General features: G+C 47.4%; 1 protein-coding gene across 5 annotated transcripts in view; it reads right to left on the reverse strand.

Moving 5' to 3' along the window:
- The window catches only part of TFAP2B (transcription factor AP-2 beta), a 54,503-nt gene that overhangs the window by 843 nt on the left and 34,378 nt on the right, over positions 1–19,282 (reverse strand). For 2 of the 5 annotated variants that reach the window (XR_003094522.1, XM_025206508.1), the window contains exon 10: positions 16,601–16,753. The exons of 1 other annotated variant lie outside the window; for it this stretch is intronic. The gene's annotated coding sequence lies outside the window, so the exon portion shown is untranslated. Of the gene's footprint in view, positions 1–6,103; positions 6,936–14,401; positions 14,666–16,600; positions 16,754–19,282 lie in introns of those variants that run through there. 2 more of the 5 variants (XM_025206512.1, XM_025206510.1) reach the window with 2 other exon arrangements.

Here is a 19,282-nt window from a genome sequence, read left to right on the forward strand (position 1 = left end):
CAGTTGCACTTGTGATTATGTTGCATAGACACTACCTATCACCCCATCTGCTACAGAAACATCAATTTGCAGTCACTGTCACAGTTGTGCTGTTATACACACCTGCATTATAGTCATTCCTTCACACGTGTATTCAGTCACAGACACACTCAGCCACACTTGCTTTCAATTTCAATCATTCCCTCTTACCTCCATTAACATACAGTCATTTAGACACTTTCACATTCAGTTACGTACACACTGCCCAACACTCAGCTTCCGTTATACTCACAGTACACCCACACTTAATCACAATCACACCCTCACACTCCCAGTGCTACACCCACTTTCAATTACAATCACATGCAGGGACACCAGGGATGTTGTGCCTGCAACTTTGTCCTACCTTCACATTTACATCCACTTATTGTCAGCAGCCCCCACTGGGGTTTCCAGGCCTGCTTCTCACATTTATAAGGCCGTGGGAAATGCTAACTTCCCTCCACCATTTGACTATGTTGGAAAGCGGAAAGGAACAGATCCTGACCCACCTATTGTCATGTTCAAAATGACCTAGGCCCCCTAGGAATGATTCTATTCTACCCTGCTCAAATCCCTGAAAAACCATGTGTGTAAAAGGTGGGTGGGTCCTCTTCCTCTTCACTGCTTTTTGTGACTTATTCAGGTGATAGCATATAACAAAAGTAGATGCATTCATGGATTTGCAGGAGATGAACAAGGTGGAATAGAATTGGACTCAGATGCCTAAATCCACCTTACTTACCTAATAGGTGGAATAGCATCTGGCCCCTTAAGTCGTTTTCAGAGATGGGAAAAGCATGGGTATTTGTTACCAGTCAAAAAGGAAGGCTGCTATCCATAAGGAGCTTTGCCCACAAAGGAAAGCACCCATAATGCTTCCACCATATCAGTATGATAGTGCCCGGGACCATGGGTATTGTAAGGATTCCATCATGCACAGCAAGAAACAGTCACTTCCTTGAACAGTTTACACTCTAAAGAGATAAATGGTGCATCTACACATAGATTCATAGATTCATAGATGTTAGGGTCGGAAGGGACCTCAATAGATCATCGAGTCCGACCCCCTGCATAGGCAGAAAAGAGTGCTGGGTCTAGATGACCCCAGCTAGATACTCATCTAACCTCCTCTTGAAGACCCCCAGGGTAGGGGAGAGCACCACCTCCCTTGGGAGCCCGTTCCAGACCTTGGCCACTCTAACTGTGAAGAAGTTCTTCCTAATGTCCAATCTAAATCTGCTCTCTGCTAGCTTGTGGCCATTATTTCTTGTAACCCCCGGGGGCGCCTTGGTGAATAAATCCTCACCAATTCCCTTCTGTGCCCCCGTGATGAACTTATAGGCAGCCACAAGGTCGCCTCTCGACCTTCTCTTGCGGAGGCTGAATAGATCCAGTTTCTCTAGTCTCTCCTCGTAAGGCTTGGTCTGTAGGCCCTTAACCATATGAGTGGCCCTTCTCTGGACCCTCTCCAGGTTATCCGCATCCCTCTTGAAGTGCGGCGCCCAGAATTGCACTTTAATGCACAATAGAATACTGCATATTAAAGTGTCACTAAAAAAACTGTGACATTATGCTAATGTGCAGTAAAATAGTCTACTGTGCATTAACCATCATGAAAAAGCATGCAAATGCACTACTGTGCATTAGCACAATGTAATGCGCATTAATTTAGTACCTCACATTGGAGATACTAAATGTAATGAGCATTAGAAAAGGTACATTAATGCATGTGTAGATGTGCCCAATGTGAATTAAGTTTAAGAGACTCTTGTCGCTGTGGTACATGAGCACATGACAGCTGTTAATGAACTCATCTGTACCACACATCTTTGTAAGGAGGAAATATCATTATACCTACTCTAGAGAAAAACGTGAGCCTGCAATGATCAAGGGTGGCACTAGGATGCATATGAAATCGGTAGCAGAACTGGGAAGTAAATCTGGAAAGCCTGAATCATAGTCCAGGGCATTAACCAGAATTTCAACTTTCCCTTTCCTTGGGCCCACATTTACTATTTGAAGGCTAATCCTTTGTCAACTGATATCAGTGAGAAGGCACCTATTAATTTCAGTGGTGGTGGAAATGAATCCTGGGTCCTACAAGTTCATCATCAGTAGGCTGATCTCAGTGGTGTGTTAGACCTGAGTAACTCTGCCAGTGAAAATTTAGAGCAGAGGTGGTAATCTGCACTGAATGGCATTTAAAACCAGGAACTTGCATAGTGGGTGCATCTACATAAGCAATTAGTTGCTATTAAATTTACTGTGCATTATCTTACTGTGTAGTATCTGATTTTTGGCAGGTGTCTACACATGCAGTGAACTGGCACTAAAGTTAGTTCCAGTTCCCTCCAGCCCTGCCATGTCCCCTTGTAGCCACCAGGGGGAGCTCCAGCCTCTGGTCCCAGCTACCAGCACTTGGCAATCATGTTGAAGACAGACCCATCTGCCAGCATTTGGCAGCCATCTTTAAAACACAGCCCCGCACTCTGCAGTCTGGGCAGACACTTCCCATGTTAAGAGAAGCAGCATGGCACAGATATAGGCAGCATGTGGCAGCTCTGCTCCTGCCCCAGGTGCACGTCTCAGCCATGGCTGCACCAGCTTTTGGCCCTGGCACCCAGGAACAGGTTCCCCAGATAGATCTTCCCGGCTGCCTTGGTTGTACTGTTGGCCCACTGCCATCACCAGTGCCTGGCTCACAGCCATCTCGTTCCACCCAGCTCCCCCACACACAGCGACCAACTGGACAGCTGCCACACACCCTTCCAGGGCCCCTGCTGCTGCACAGCTGCTGCAACCAGCCACAATGATGAGGAGCTCCAGGATGCTGCCAGCAGGACTGCTGTCACCCTCCTATCTCTCCAGCACCTTTGTGTCTGGGCCCGCCAAGCCAGTCAGGACTGGTGCCAGCACGTAGTACAACATGACTGGGATGACAAGCAGTGGGTTGATGCCTTCAGGATGACCCAGGGCATCTTTGCTGACCTGCTTCACCATATCTGGCCCCACCTGGAGCACCAGGACACTGGCATATGCCTGGCTTTTCCCACTGACACTTGCCTAGCCCTGGTGCTGTTCAAGTTGGCCACTCCCACCAACCTGTGGTATGTGAGGCACCTATTTGGGATAGACAAGGCCACCACTAGGGAGGCCATCCTGGAGGTATGTGGTGCCATCAGGATGTGCTGGCAGCTATAGTCTGTCCAGGCGTCCATGACCCCCCAGGTGATGGCCACGGGGTTTCATGCACTGGGGTTCTCCCAGTGTATTGGGGTCCTGGATGCGATGCACGTCCCTGTCACCTGTCCACCCCACCCAAGCTAGCCCCACTATAGCCACAGGGAGTTACACTTAGTGGTCCTCCAGGCAGTCGCCAACCACCAGGGTACTTTCACCCATGTCAGAGTCAGCTGGGTGGGCAGCATGCACAATGCACTGGTATTCCACAACTCTGGACCTGGTGTGCTTGTGGAGAGCAGGCATTATACTCCAGAAATGGAGGACATGCAGCTGGGCACCATCATCATCCCACCCCTCCTCATCAGGGACCCAACCTACCTTCTACTCCTGTGGCTGATGAGGCCCTACACTGGGCACCTGGACCCCACCATACCCATTTTAACCAGCCCTTCGGCCAAACCCCCACCCTCATTGAGTGCACCTTTGACTGCCTCAAAGGCCGCTGGCAATCCCTTATGGCCCACCTCGATGTGACCGAGAGAAAGCTCCCCTGGGTGATCATAGCAGTGTGCATGCTGCACAATATTTGTGAGGTCTGAGAAGAGGTGTTCAGGGAGGCCTAGGTAGAGGAAGCACTTGGGCGGAGGCAACCTGGTGGTGGGAGTATGAGCTCCAGCACCAGCGGCAGGTCCCCTCTGGTGAGGCACCAAGTGAGGTGCACACCTGCCAGTGGGGGCCAGGACACCAGGTGTGGGAGACCTTGGTGGACCACCACTTACAGCATTCCTCCCTCTACCCACAGACCCTCTAGTCCCTGCACACACCCAGCACCACTCTCAGGACATGCACATGGTTGAAAATAAAAGTTTTTTTCCCCTCACGACCCCCACCCTGCTCCCTCCCTACTCAACAGATAGAGCTCTCTTGCCCCTCCCTCCCCAACACACAGAGCCCCTTCCCCGCTCCCTTCCCAAAAAACATAGCCTCTCCACCACCCTCCCCACCCACAACAATAAAAAACCCTCTTCGTAGCCACCAGGGGGAGCTCCAGCCTCTGGTCCCAGCTACCAGCACTTGGCAATCATGTTGAAGACAGACCCATCTGCCAGCATTTGGCAGCCATCTTTAAAACACAGCCCCGCACTCTGCAGTCTGGGCAGACACTTCCCATGTTAAGAGAAGCAGCATGGCACAGATATAGGCAGCATGTGGCAGCTCTGCTCCTGCCCCAGGTGCACGTCTCAGCCATGGCTGCACCAGCTTTTGGCCCTGGCACCCAGGAACAGGTTCCCCAGATAGATCTTCCCGGCTGCCTTGGTTGTACTGTTGGCCCACTGCCATCACCAGTGCCTGGCTCACAGCCATCTCGTTCCACCCAGCTCCCCCACACACAGCGACCAACTGGACAGCTGCCACACACCCTTCCAGGGCCCCTGCTGCTGCACAGCTGCTGCAACCAGCCACAATGATGAGGAGCTCCAGGATGCTGCCAGCAGGACTGCTGTCACCCTCCTATCTCTCCAGCACCTTTGTGTCTGGGCCCGCCAAGCCAGTCAGGACTGGTGCCAGCACGTAGTACAACATGACTGGGATGACAAGCAGTGGGTTGATGCCTTCAGGATGACCCAGGGCATCTTTGCTGACCTGCTTCACCATATCTGGCCCCACCTGGAGCACCAGGACACTGGCATATGCCTGGCTTTTCCCACTGACACTTGCCTAGCCCTGGTGCTGTTCAAGTTGGCCACTCCCACCAACCTGTGGTATGTGAGGCACCTATTTGGGATAGACAAGGCCACCACTAGGGAGGCCATCCTGGAGGTATGTGGTGCCATCAGGATGTGCTGGCAGCTATAGTCTGTCCAGGCGTCCATGACCCCCCAGGTGATGGCCACGGGGTTTCATGCACTGGGGTTCTCCCAGTGTATTGGGGTCCTGGATGCGATGCACGTCCCTGTCACCTGTCCACCCCACCCAAGCTAGCCCCACTATAGCCACAGGGAGTTACACTTAGTGGTCCTCCAGGCAGTCGCCAACCACCAGGGTACTTTCACCCATGTCAGAGTCAGCTGGGTGGGCAGCATGCACAATGCACTGGTATTCCACAACTCTGGACCTGGTGTGCTTGTGGAGAGCAGGCATTATACTCCAGAAATGGAGGACATGCAGCTGGGCACCATCATCATCCCACCCCTCCTCATCAGGGACCCAACCTACCTTCTACTCCTGTGGCTGATGAGGCCCTACACTGGGCACCTGGACCCCACCATACCCATTTTAACCAGCCCTTCGGCCAAACCCCCACCCTCATTGAGTGCACCTTTGACTGCCTCAAAGGCCGCTGGCAATCCCTTATGGCCCACCTCGATGTGACCGAGAGAAAGCTCCCCTGGGTGATCATAGCAGTGTGCATGCTGCACAATATTTGTGAGGTCTGAGAAGAGGTGTTCAGGGAGGCCTAGGTAGAGGAAGCACTTGGGCGGAGGCAACCTGGTGGTGGGAGTATGAGCTCCAGCACCAGCGGCAGGTCCCCTCTGGTGAGGCACCAAGTGAGGTGCACACCTGCCAGTGGGGGCCAGGACACCAGGTGTGGGAGACCTTGGTGGACCACCACTTACAGCATTCCTCCCTCTACCCACAGACCCTCTAGTCCCTGCACACACCCAGCACCACTCTCAGGACATGCACATGGTTGAAAATAAAAGTTTTTTTCCCCTCACGACCCCCACCCTGCTCCCTCCCTACTCAACAGATAGAGCTCTCTTGCCCCTCCCTCCCCAACACACAGAGCCCCTTCCCCGCTCCCTTCCCAAAAAACATAGCCTCTCCACCACCCTCCCCACCCACAACAATAAAAAACCCTCTTCCCAATGTAAAAACTATAAACAAGAGTCTCAGGCTTTTATTGCCCTAGAGTGGGGGCCATGGGGTGGGGGTGCCTAGAAGGCAGAGCCTGGGGGCAGACAACCAGCACCCGGGCCTTGGGCCATTCCCCTGCAGGTCTGGGGGCCATGGAAACTGAAGTAGGCAGTGGGCTTGTCCTGCAGTGACTCTGGACAGCACTCCTCAGGGGCAGGCGGCTCCCCCTGGCTGCCTGAGTCCAGGGCCAGTGTCCCCTTGCAGTGAAATGCCTGGCACCTCTGAGTCCTCGGGCATGTCACAACAGGGTGAGTGGCAGGGCTGGGGCCAGGTGGGTGGTGGGGGACCTGGGGTGGGGGCCAGGACAAGGGCTTCAGCAGGCTGGAGAAGCCTGAAGACCTCCTCCCTGGCCCAGGTGGGGACCTGCTGCAGGGCATCATTCAGCTGCCAAGAGCCCTGTGGGGCTAGGAACAGGGGCCAGGCAGTGGGGGGCATGCACATGGCTGCCAGGCCCAAGACAGTCTCCAGGATACAACGGTCATTGTCTGTGGACTGTTTGGTCACTTGCTGCCTGAGCAGCTCAATCCACTCCTGCTCCAGAGCCTCCATCACAGCCCAGTGCTCCCGCTGTGCCCAGTCCCGTGCATCTTCCTGGATGGTCTCCCAAGTGATATCCTCCTCCTGCCAGGCCTGTGCCTATTCCTCCTGCTCCTCCTCCACCTCCATCAGGGGCTGGAGCAGGAGGATGTGGTCTTGAGTCCACTGCTGATGCAGCCAGCACATATGGCAGGCTGAAGTGCTGGGTGGCGGTGATGTGGAGCCCACCTCCCCACTGGACCCTGCAGCCTCTCCCCTATGTCCAGATGTTGGCCCTACAGAGGAAAGAGATAGAAGTATTTTGTGAGAGTTTACAACATTTCAGAGACAAGAAGCTCTGCACCAGGGGCTGTGCATTGTGCACAGCCTCAGATTGGGGGTTGGCCATGCACAGATGCCCAGGGACCATGATATGTCTGGTAGGGCTGGTCTGGGCCCATGTGGCAGCTGGCTGAGCTGCTGGGTGCCCCAGGTGGAAGGCTCAGGCATGTGCAGGCAGAGCCAGGCCTCAACAGGGAGGATGGGGAGGGCATGCTTGTGGTGCATCCCGCACCAGCTCTCTGGGCCTCCACTCAGCTGTCCCTGTTTGGCTGGCCCTGGACAGCGGCGAGCAGCACTCAGCACAGGGGCATGGCCAGGGACTGGGAGCCACACGGTAAAGGCAATGGCCCTCAGCACCGGCAAACACAGGGCAACCTGCTGGGAGCGAGCAGCAGCAGGAAGTGCCCTGCTGCCAGAGACAGCTAGCCACCAGCCCTGGGGAGATCTCAGGGCTAGGCAATGGGTGCAGCAGGCTGAAGCCCTTAACAACACTCACCTGTGGACAAGCAGCAGCTCTGACTAGGAGTCAAGACAGGCATAGACTGTCTGTGTCCTATCCTGGAGGGCATATAGGGCCTGCAGTGCTCCTGTGCACAGAGCAGGCTCATCCAGGCTCCTGTGCAATGTGCCCCAGGGCACAAAATAGTTGCATGCTTTTATAGCCTGCAGCTAGCACCTGCCACAGAGGCAGCCCAGCCCCAGGGCAGGAGATGCTCCCAACCAGGGGCCCCGGGGGCTGGTCTCTAGCCAGCCCACTAGTGGAAGGGCAGACCCAGGACTAAACTTGGGTCACAGCTACATGTGCATTACTGCACATTAACTAATTGCTAGTAAATTGGATACCTGCATTTGCAGGCATCCAATGTAGTCATGATTAGCCTAGTTTACTGCACAGTAACGGTGCACACATGTAGAGGTGTGCACCTGTACATATGCTTGTACCGCACAGTAAACTAGGCGAAGGCACATTAACGCATCTCATGTAGCCATGCCCAATGTATATTAGTCCCCCAAAATCCCCCCAAATCAAAACCACGCGCATGTACCCTACAGAGCTTTCACCCATGTTTGGAACCAAGTTTGAGCTGAAACTTTTTTCCCATTCTTTAATCTCTTTTCAAACTCCAAGTTTCATGCTCCATTGTTCTTTCGGACTGGAAATGCAAGGCCCCCAAAATCTCCTGGAATGCCTGCTCTTGAGGGATTTCTATCTTAGTTTGGAGTCAGCAAAATAGGCAAAGCTGTGGAAAAGCAGCTATTTTTTTAGTGGTATGTTCATTACACAGTCCCCAGGTCCATATTTGTTCAGAAAGAAATCCCATTGCCTTGTAGTAGTTCTTTCTAGGGAAAAAAAGGCTGAAGGAACAGACCCAGCCTGTGGAGAAAGTGCTTGCTGCCACAGTAGGATACACATGGACTCTTCAAAAATGCCTTTGCTTAACGCCAGTCTTCAGATACAAAAAAGGCATGCAGTGTGGGGCTGAACTGGCCACTGCTTTTATTGAATAAATAATTGATTCAAGTAAAGCAAACCTAAAATTACATGGGAGGTCTTTCTTGATTCTGAGCAAGACCAGTATGCATTGATAATCTGCATTTGGTTCTGCAAACTCTGTGCCCGTTCTCCCTCATCCCCATAGCCATCTTATATCACAGATCTGGGGGAAAGGAAGAAGAGAAACAGAAAAAAGATCCTCTCTTCACATTTGCCAGCGAAGACTCCCAAGAAGCTCCTGAGTCAGGACCTATAAGGGGATGGGGCCACTCCCTCTGAAAACCAACAGCAGATAGCAGCAGAAAAAGACAGGGAAAAATTTGCCCTTTGGTTGCTTTGCAGTGGAGTTGCATCAGGGATAATTGTTGATGTAATGAAATAATCCAAGTGCATATAATGCTAGAGTTGTTAGAGTCAAAGAGGAAGAAAATTACACTGTAGAGGTCTTAGAAGGAAAAAAAAAATATTTCAGGACTTTTGATATCCATGTAGTGAAAAGGGTTTGGTGGAGGCACTTGTTTTGGCTGTGGTTATTCCAGCTTTGTTTTTGTAACTGTATCAGTTGCCAGTATTAAATGACTTATTCCTAGGTATGATGCTCAAGTGAAACTCTCTCTCATCTTATAGCTCTTACTTAAGCAAGTGGCCCCATCAGGCTAAATTTTCAGAGGTAACCGGTGCCATTTTGGTTGCGTTGTACCAGGATCCCATGTTTTGGAATCTCAATAGGATTTGACTTTTTTCCCCCTTAAAAGTGCTAAATGTTACTCGCAGAATAGTAGTGCCAGAGCAGCTAAAGCATCTTGCTACATATGGCTTCAGAGGTATGACTTGAATCTCACTCTGAACTCATGTCCTCAACTGAGCCAGTTGTCTATGATACTTGGACACTGAGCCTAGGAATTCAGAACAGGATAGATCCTTTCTTTCTATGAGTATGGAAATAAGTCTAGTTTAACTGTGCTAGCCCTATGGGTTGCTAGACTTGGGTGGACCTTTCGATCTTTGAAATGCCTGACTGCTTCATATCAGGCCTGTGAAGTACCACAAATTGGCTACCCAAGCAAGGAAACACCCAAAATCAAGAACCACTTTTTAAACTGTGGGCCAATCCTAATCCCAGACAGTGAGTAAGCACAGCTAGGTACATGCACGTAGGGAAAGACGGACCAAAAACTGAACTTCTAGGTGTGCAAGGAATGCATAATTGTATGCAAATTACCGGGTTTATTAATGATAGTTGTTGTAATTGTTTTTGTTATATTAGACTACTACCCAATCTACCACCACTCTTCTCAAAATCTTTCTAACACCTGAAGTCTTTCGGGAAGCACAATTATTAATGCAGGTCTAGCTTAGAGCTAAGAAGCAATAACTTCAAAATAATGTTTCTGTTGCTGCTGCTACTGTTATTGTTGTGGTAATCAGTAGTAGTACCATCATCATCATTATCCTACCACCAAACAGAGTATTTGGGAAAACACAGTTATTGATGTAGGTGGAACTTAGACCAAAGAATCAGTGAGCTTAAGAGGATGAGTCTATTATTGTTAGTATTGTGGATATTATTATTGCTATCATTGTTATCATTACCATCATCATTATCATCATTACCCCCACCGCAGTAACAGCTACAACACGGGATCTCAATGCCTGTGCCCACAGCCAGAATAAAAAATGCAAAGCCCTGGCCACCTCGCCTTTAATTTTCTAACCGCTGTTTTGTCAGGCTGTGTCATGCTTCTCAGTTCAAACACGCTTTGGCTCTTTATTATTCATGGACCTTTTTCTCAGTCAGTGGTGTTGAATAATAAAACAGCCCAGGATCAAATGGGCCAATTCTCCACGCCTGACACCAACTGCTACTGTTGGCTGGGCTCTGCCAAGCGTTGCCTCTGATAATGAGTGGGATTTGGTTAAACAGTAAATTAATGAATAATGAAATATCCAGGTTGATCAGTTAGAGAGCACGCTTGCTTGGCCCCCGGCGAAACGCTGGGGGCAGAAATTACTCTCAAACGGCACTTGCCTGTGTTCTGGGCTGGATAACTATTTTACAGCCTATTGCTTGACAGACTGTTGGGGAGGGGGAGGGGGAAGGGAGGGAGTGGGGGAGCAGGGAGGACAACCTAGTTATCACCTTGTGGGTTACTAAATAATGGATATCGAGGACAGTTTACAAATAGGATCCGGGGAAGTCAAACAGGTGAGTGTGACAATGCTGGCAGAAGAGAGGAGCCCATGCTATGGCAGCAAGGGCTGGGGCTGCTGGAAATGAGCCACCCAGGGACTCTGCTGTGAGCATTCATCTGGACTCTGCAGCTTGCTCCGGAGCTGAACAGGCAGGTCTCTGCCCCTGCACTGTGATGGCAAGGGCATCCCAGGAGCCAAGGGGTGAGCTCTGGTGTTCACTCCAATAATGCAGGATCAGGCCCTATAGGCAGACTCCACTGTATAGCCTATAGCATCCATGCCCATTAGCAAAGCATGAGGTCCTCTTTTTCAGGGAGACCCCAGCCCCTAAGTGCTATAGTGCAGAGATGTAACCAGTGCAAGCCAATGGCCTGGAGGGGAGCTTGCTCCAAGCACAGATTTTTCTGATTATATAGTTCTCTCCCCCATTCAGCTTTCAGTGCAATGGGGGAGCTCCTTAAATTCATGAACATGAAGCTTGGAAGGGACCTCAGGAGGTCATCTAGTCCAACCCCTGCTCAGGGCAGGACCATGCCCAACTATCTCATCCCACCTCCTTGTTCCCAGAGAGAATAAAAATCATCCTGCAGGTTATAGCCACCCATAGATCTACAAGGGACTATGGATGGCTCTAGCATAAAGCTGCATACATGTATATGGTGTGAGGGAGCTTGACCAACAAGGAAAGAAAGAAGCCCTGTTGCCTTCTGTGCTTTGGAAAAAGCCAGCAGCAGTAAAGTATCCCCGGCGAAGTAAAAACAGGCCTGCATATAAGTCCATGAGCACACTCATTAGCTACATTCTCAATGCTTCAGACTCTTGCAGAATCTCCCAGACTTATATGTTTTCACTGCCCCATTAAACCAGCAGCTCTGAACCCCTATTAACTCTAAGATCTAGGAAGCCAAGACCCCATTTTTGGGTAAGTCTCATTTGCAACCTTTCCAAACAAAGCCCCGGCTCCTGTGACAGAGCCAACACACAGTCCAGCGGTGAGCACTGGTTTCATTTCCATGGGCTGGTGTCACAGGGAGTTAAAGTTTAAATAAACCTTTGAAGCGGAAGCAAGCAAATCTCAAGGCAGGGTAAAACCTGCAGACTTGAGGAGAGCATTTGAGGCTCTAGCACGCAGGGCAGGGGGGGAGGAATTTGAATCAACCTTGCTGAGTTTCCCTCCTTTTCCAGTAATCCCTAGTTGTGTGTTTGGGTATGTGCATTCACATTCGTATATAAATACACACATGGCAAGGGCTAAATAGCTAGCTAGAATCCTACAATGCATATGCATGATATGCAGATCTCCAAGAATTCATTTTCAGCTGTTCATGAAATTATGTTTCCTTAAACTATGCTTATCACACACACACACACGCACACACACACACATACACACACACACACACAATCTTTCCAATGTTACCAGCAGATCGCAATGGTAATAAATATACCATTGAGATATAATGGTATAACAAATATACCATTATAAGCATTTACCAGAAGATCTCAAATATATATATTTAACCATTGAGATCTGCTGGTAACATTGGAAAGATTGCGTGTGTGTGTGAGTGTATGCGTGTGTAATGAGCACAGTTCAAGTAAACAGATAATTCTATATGTAATATAATATAAATATACATATAAAATAATCTCTTTACTTGAACTATGTTCATTATACGTACACATACATACACATACACACAATCTTTGCAATTTGACCAGAAGATCTCAGTGATAATAAATATAATATATATATTGGTATAATAAATGTAACTATATATATATATATATATATACATTTTATATGTGTGTGTGTATATATATAGTGTGTGTGTATATATATATATATAGTGTGTATACACACACACACACATATATATACACACATATTTACATATACGTATATACAATGTTATAATAAATGTAACTATATCTATCTCTCTATATATATATTATGCCATTATATGTATGTATATGTATGTATGTAATTATATATACATATATAAAATGTATATATGTAGATATAGTTACATTTATTATACCAATATATATATTATATTTATTACCACTGAGATATACATACATACATATACGTATATATAATGGTATAATAAATGTAACTATATATAGTTATAATTACATTTATTATACCATTATATATATGTATATGTGTGTGTGTGTTTATATATATATATATATATATACCATAAATATAACCATATATATGTATCTATTCTGTCCCATTGATATAAAAAATTATATCTATCTATGTATCTATCTATGGGGCAGAAAGAAAAGGGGGGAAGCGATTTAATAAATTTACTTATGTATAAGCATTTACCAGCAAATCTTTCCAATTGTACTGGAAGATCTCAATGGCAATATATATTTTAAAAAATCTGTTTACTTGAACTGTGCTCATTACACACTCAATCTTTCCAGTTTTACCAGCAGATAAACTTACTAAATCACTTTCCCCCTTTTCTTTCTGTCCCATTGATAAATATGACCATGCTTTACAAAAAGAAACCTGCCTATTTACCTATACAGCAAGTGCACCAAGCCCCCTAAACGAAAGGCGGTGTTTTTTGTGCTATGATGCCATTCATTTCCCCCTCTTCCCATTATCCACTAGTATATCACCCATCTTTTATACCAGCTGAGCCTAAATGCCCTCTCACTAGCAGGACCTCTGGGATCAAGCAACAGGAGTCAAGGGGCAAACAATGAGAATTTTCATCCGTATTGTTGCCCACAAGCTTGTTGTTTTGGGGGGACCCGACAGAAGGGTCCTTCCTCCTGCAAACCTGGCGCTGTGTGTGGCTGGTGCCAGGGGGAAGAGGAAGGGTGGAGCCCCCCAAGAGGAAGAACTCCTGCGAAGTTCTGGGCAGGGATGAACCCATTAATCAAATGTGCATTAACCACTGGTTTAAAAATGCATTGTGTAGGTAATAAGGTTTTTTCTCTCACCTCTCACTCAGCCTAGCCTTTTCTTTTAGCAGGATTGCCAGGTTAGAACTGCCCAAGCCTTTGCAATGTTAGACCCGGCTGCTTTGTCAGTCTCAACACGTGCTGATGGATCACAGGGAACTATCCAAAGGATCCTGCATTCAATGAAGTGCTCCCTCCTCTTCAGAGCACTGCTCTTCATTGACACGCAAGACCTCTTTGATGCTGATGATGAGACCCAATAGCTCATCCCCACCTTTAAAACCCAGCAAAAATAGCACTGCATCAGCACACCCGACCCAGAGGCTGATTCACTTATTGTTTGACTGCTTTTCCTCCCTTACACACAGTGGAAGCTCCTTCTTTCCACGGGTGATCGTCTACATTTTATCTCCCCGGCTGGGAGGGCAGACCCCTCATCGTGAGCGTGCAAGATGATAGCTGAGGAGCAAAAACATAATTATAGCCCGTGTAATTGTATAGGGTTGGTTGTTTAATAGAAACTACAAAGTGCGGGCTGTAATTACCGTCTACTGTGTTTTCACTCCGGATCATATCGAGCGAGTGCACCGGAGACACTCTCCATGAGTAGGAGTGTGTGTGTAGCACAAAAGTGTAGGCAATAGTGAGCCCCCATCGAAATCCGGGGGAAGTTGGCCAGGGGTGGCAATAGGACGAGAACAGAGGGCATGTGAGATCCCTATGAACACCCGAAAGCAAGTTGCAAGGGTTTTGGGGTGGGTTTTTTTTTATTTGCATACTACAAAACTAGATAGAACAAACTTTCCATTTGAAGTCTCCAGAAGAAGTTTATTTTAAGAGCTTCAATACGAATAAATGATACAGCAAAGAGCAAATGGCTCCCCCTCCACCGACTTCTTCCCCAGACGTGTCAGTATTTGATTTGGGCATGTTGAATGGTTTTAAATATTGGATTTGAAGGAACAAACAGCAACAAACCACACAGCATTTTCTTTGAAACCATCAGATCTGCAATGTCTCGGATCTGTCGATCCACCTGCCCATCTATACAAAGGCTATCGGTCTCTGTAGGAGAGGCGGAAAACAAATGAAGCCAATGAATACATTTGCACTCCGGATTATTTCAGACATTTGAGTGGCTCCATCAAAGGGACAGCAGCTGTTATTTATGAGGTCTCTATAAATGTGGGGAACATAGATGGGGGGGGGGAGGAGTTCACCCCAAAGGGATGAAAGACAAAAATGATGTTTATGACTATATAAATCAATGTGAAGTTTTGTAATAGAAAATAGAACTATCAAGAGTTGAGAACAGAGACTGAGGCAAGGGAGAGAACGGAAAAGGGCCCCCGGGTCATAAGTGGGAAAGCAGATTATAAAACCAGAACAGTGGTAGGAAGTTTAGGACAGATACTTTATGTCGCCGGGTTTTTTTATTTTTTATTTTTGGGGTGTTTCTTTTTTTTTTTTAACCAGACAGACAGCCGGGCTAGCAGAGGCTGGATGGAAGCCAATGGGAAAATGCAATGTTCTCGTGCTATGCATGCCCCTTCCCTGCTATTTAAACCCCCCACCAGCTGGTGAGCCCATAGACACCAGGGAGGGAGGTTTTCATTTGGGGTGGGGAGGCATACTGCAGGGCCCGATCCTGAGTTCTGCACAAAGTTACAGCCCCCCTCCTCTCCTCTCCTCTCCTCCCTTCCCTCCCCCCACTGCTTGCCATGGGTCTACTGGGGAAGTTTTATAGGGCTTTTCCCAGAGCCCACCCCTCCATTTCTGCAGAGATCATGAGTTACTCTACACCACTGTTGCCCCCTTTCTGGAGATCAGGACCCCACTTTCCTTCTCCCACCCCACCAGGCCTCTCTGGAGCTCCACCAGCTCTTGGCACAGGCAGCTACAACAGCTCGTGTTGGAGATAACAGATCTCGGAGCAGCACCGCTGCAACCCTCCCCTAGACCCTTCTGGATCGCTTTTACTGCCGTCATTGGGGTGGCCCCAGCACAACCCGTGGCATCACTCCTCCTTCCCTCCATGGGCTGCCTGGGGGCCTTTCAGCTCCTTGCATTTCGCCCACTTTTAGCCTCTCTCCTCCTCACTAAAAGTAGGTCACAGTTGACTGCAGCCCTTGTTTGGCTGAGTCTGTTCAAGCAGCACTTGGAGTGGGGGACGGATCCTGATCTCTTCGCTCATTTCTATCCGGGCAGTCACAACTTGGGGTGGGAGGTTGCTTTTGGTGCCAAAGAAACCCCTCCCATTCACGGAAGGGACCTAAGCCTGTGCAGGGGGTCGGACCTGATGATCTGTTAAGGTCCCTTCCGACCCTAAGCACTATGAAACCCTGGGAGCTAGCACGCCTAGGACGCGCAGTGGTGTAAACGCGAGTCTATTCCGAGCAAAAGGGGATGAGGGGGGGCACGCACGGCTGTGCTGGCAGAGCTGGGCAAGATCCCGATCTGGGATGGGCACGTCCAAAAACCCTGCCCCTCCCTTGCGCGGGTAGATCCCGCGTCACTCCGGTGTGACTCCGTTTCGCAGTCCGTTTCAGGGATGAAGCGAAGCACGCCCGATTTGCTGCGCTCAATCGCTCGTTCCTTCCCGTTCGCTCCCGGCGCTGCAGCCGCGGGAGCGGCAGCTAATCCTGCCCTGTCTATGGGAGCACGGCCCTGGCTCCTTTCAAGGTATCCGTGGAGTAGGAGGGGGGGAAATGTATACATAATTGAAGCGTGCAAGCACAAAACGCTTCCTGTTCTTGCAGGCTTGTCATCATACAGGACACTTTGTTTCCCTGGCTCATGCATGGGAGATGGGAGAAAAAAAACCAAAACGATCCCACCCCGCCTCCCCAACCCACCTTCATCTAGCTAGGAAAGGCAAAATGAAAGAGAAAAGATCACGGTAACATGACATGAGGTTTATTAGAAATCTGTTTAGAAAGAGGAGGTCAAGATGGAAAAATTATGGACACCTCGGAGTCAGACAGAAATCAAATGCCAACATTTCTGAGAAGCAATATTTATTGTCATTTTTTTTTTCAATGTAAAGACACGTCCTGAATTTCCCCAAAAGCCTAGATTGGGAAAATAAAGACTTCTTGGCGTTTATAAGTAAATCCGTCTGCAGAATTGAAGCAGCACCAACATTCAAAAAAACTGAAGAGGAAAATACAACAAAACACAACAATCTTTTTTTTTTTTATTCTTATTATTATTTATGTAAATCAGGTCATCACTGGACAAGAAACCAATTTCTACCCATTACCATAACAGCTTGTCTATAAAGAACAGAAAAAAAAAAATTCCGATAGGATACTATCTAGAGTCAAGCTTTTTTTTTTCTTTTTGCTTTTTTTTTTCTTTTTAAATTCCCCCACCCATTCACAGAGGTATAGATTCACAGATAAATAACCCAAAAACTACTTGCTCGCCATATTTACACATTCCCATTAAATTAAGCATAAATAAATATATACAAACTCAACATTGAATGCTTCTCCGCATTTCTTCTTAGGAAGAGTCGACTAACTGATATTTCTCACTGCATGGTAAGACTATTCAAGAGGAGGTGGTGAAGAGGAATCAGTTTTGGCATAGACAGGAAGATGGTGTAAATTTTCACCACTTCTGTTTTTATTTTCTTTTTCTTTCTTTTTTTTTTTCCTTTTTTTTTTTTTTTTTTACAGCTATTTATTTTGCTAGCTTTATTTGGCACACAATATTCAGGCTCTTCAGTCCCATCTAAGTGAGGGTTTTTAATCGTTGCTTTTTACCTTTTAGGTAAGAAAATTCCAGCCATGTGTGTGTCCCTTTCGTAGGTTTAATCGGAAAGGGTCTTTTGCTGGATCACAAGGTAACAGAAAATTGCTTTTTTTAAATATAGATCTGGCCACGTTGGTGTCAGGCTGTCGTGAGTATGAATGTGTCAAAGTGAGGATTTTTGGTTTCTTTCAGTGTAAGCTTAAAAGGTGAAAACTAATACTTTAAGGGAAACCGTTTAGAAAAGATTACCAGGCTGATGTATTAATAACGTTGTCTTTTTAAAATATCTGGGCATATTTTACGACTTCAAACGATGTCCAGGAATTTATGTTATAGAATGTATTCTGAATGTATTTCTTTAAAAAAAAAAAAAAAAAGTATAGGCACATAGGTAGGTATTACCTTCTAGCTAATCTCTGGTCAGGGAGCTTAGTCTTCTCATTTTAAAATCAAACTCTATGTTGAGTTCAATGGAAACTTTTACTGGCATGATGTGGGACCATATTCATTACAACCCCATTTTTCATCCTTAAAGATTCCCCAGGCATAACTTAGGACAAATATACTGGCTTCTTGTTTCCTTTGCATTTTGGGGTCATAGCAAGCAGAAAAGCTTGTTATTACCCCAATAATTTGGGGAAAATGACAAGCAGAGAAGCTACAGGCTTCACTTGAGCCGCTCATCAATATCTGATTATATTTTCAAATCATGTGAGGTGAAATCAAAATTACAGCAACCCACCTGTTTGGTTTGAAAACAAACTTTTCGAGGTCTCTCCTTAAACATTTCCCTTGAGTTAAAAGCAAAGCTGTCACGTTAATCCTCCTGTTTATTGATTTATGATCCCGAAGAAACCCAATCTTTTAATAACTCAATTATCAGATAAACGTCAAAGGTGCCCAGCCAACAAAAGTAGTCTGGGGAAGTGCAAAAAGACTGGATAATGCCTTGCAATTAAGTTATACTTTAGCGATACTTTGAGAGCAGGAGGCTGAATTATGTATTTACGGGGAGAGATTGTTCAACAAAGTTAATAATAATCAGTAATGGATGCCTGCTACCAGTCGCCAAATATTAGATTATGGGGAAATCAATTAGGTTTCAAATCCATGCCATGTTTTTGCAATTTAGAAATGTCCAGGCAGGTCGAGAGCTGTCCCTCATTGCTGGGCTAGGGAACTCCCACTGAAATCCAGGGGATTTTTCTTTGCCAGAGCAGGGAGGGCAGGCTGCTGCTCCCAGGCTTTCCCTTCACCCCGTAGATAAACCTACCGAGGGACTAATTCAAAGCTGCCAAGTCAATGAAAAGACTCCCGTGGAGTTTCATAGGGTTTGAATTTGTGAAACTGCTCCTGCTCGTACTCAACGCCAGGGAGTTTTGCCATGGAGCTGGCAGAGCTTTCGGGGGGAGTGTGCATGAGTGTGTGCAGAAGTTGAACTCCTAAGCACTTTGGGCCAGGGACTGTGCCTCCCTGTTCCTCTGCACAGCTGGGGGTGTTGATTCTGTAGGTCATCAATATTAAGTAGGAAGTAACAGAAGTAGCAGCACTAGCCACACACCTTTCCATAAACCCACTTCGGTTGCTTGAAGGCTTGAGGTTTTTCTAGCTATACTCGCTCACGGTGTGTGCGGTTTCTATGGGCCAGGCTCTGCTGTACTCAAGGAACAGAATTGTCTCCAACTAGACAGAAGAAATGCCTTTAAAGCCATGTCACTGGGATGCATTTTTATTCAACGTTTGAATCTCATATGACAGATGTTGGAGGGAAGGGGACTGGGGGCACTTGGCTTGCCCAGGGACTGGGCGAGGTTGTCCAGGACTAAATCCGGCTGGTTTTCCTGACCAGAACAGTCCCAGTGAAATGAAAGATTTGGTCCCAGCTGCTGGGAACCAACAGAAGACCTTAGGGAGACTGCTGAA

This window comes from Alligator sinensis, unplaced genomic scaffold, assembly GCF_000455745.1.
Source record: "Alligator sinensis unplaced genomic scaffold, ASM45574v1 scaffold293_1, whole genome shotgun sequence".
Taxonomy (NCBI): domain Eukaryota; kingdom Metazoa; phylum Chordata; order Crocodylia; family Alligatoridae; genus Alligator; species Alligator sinensis.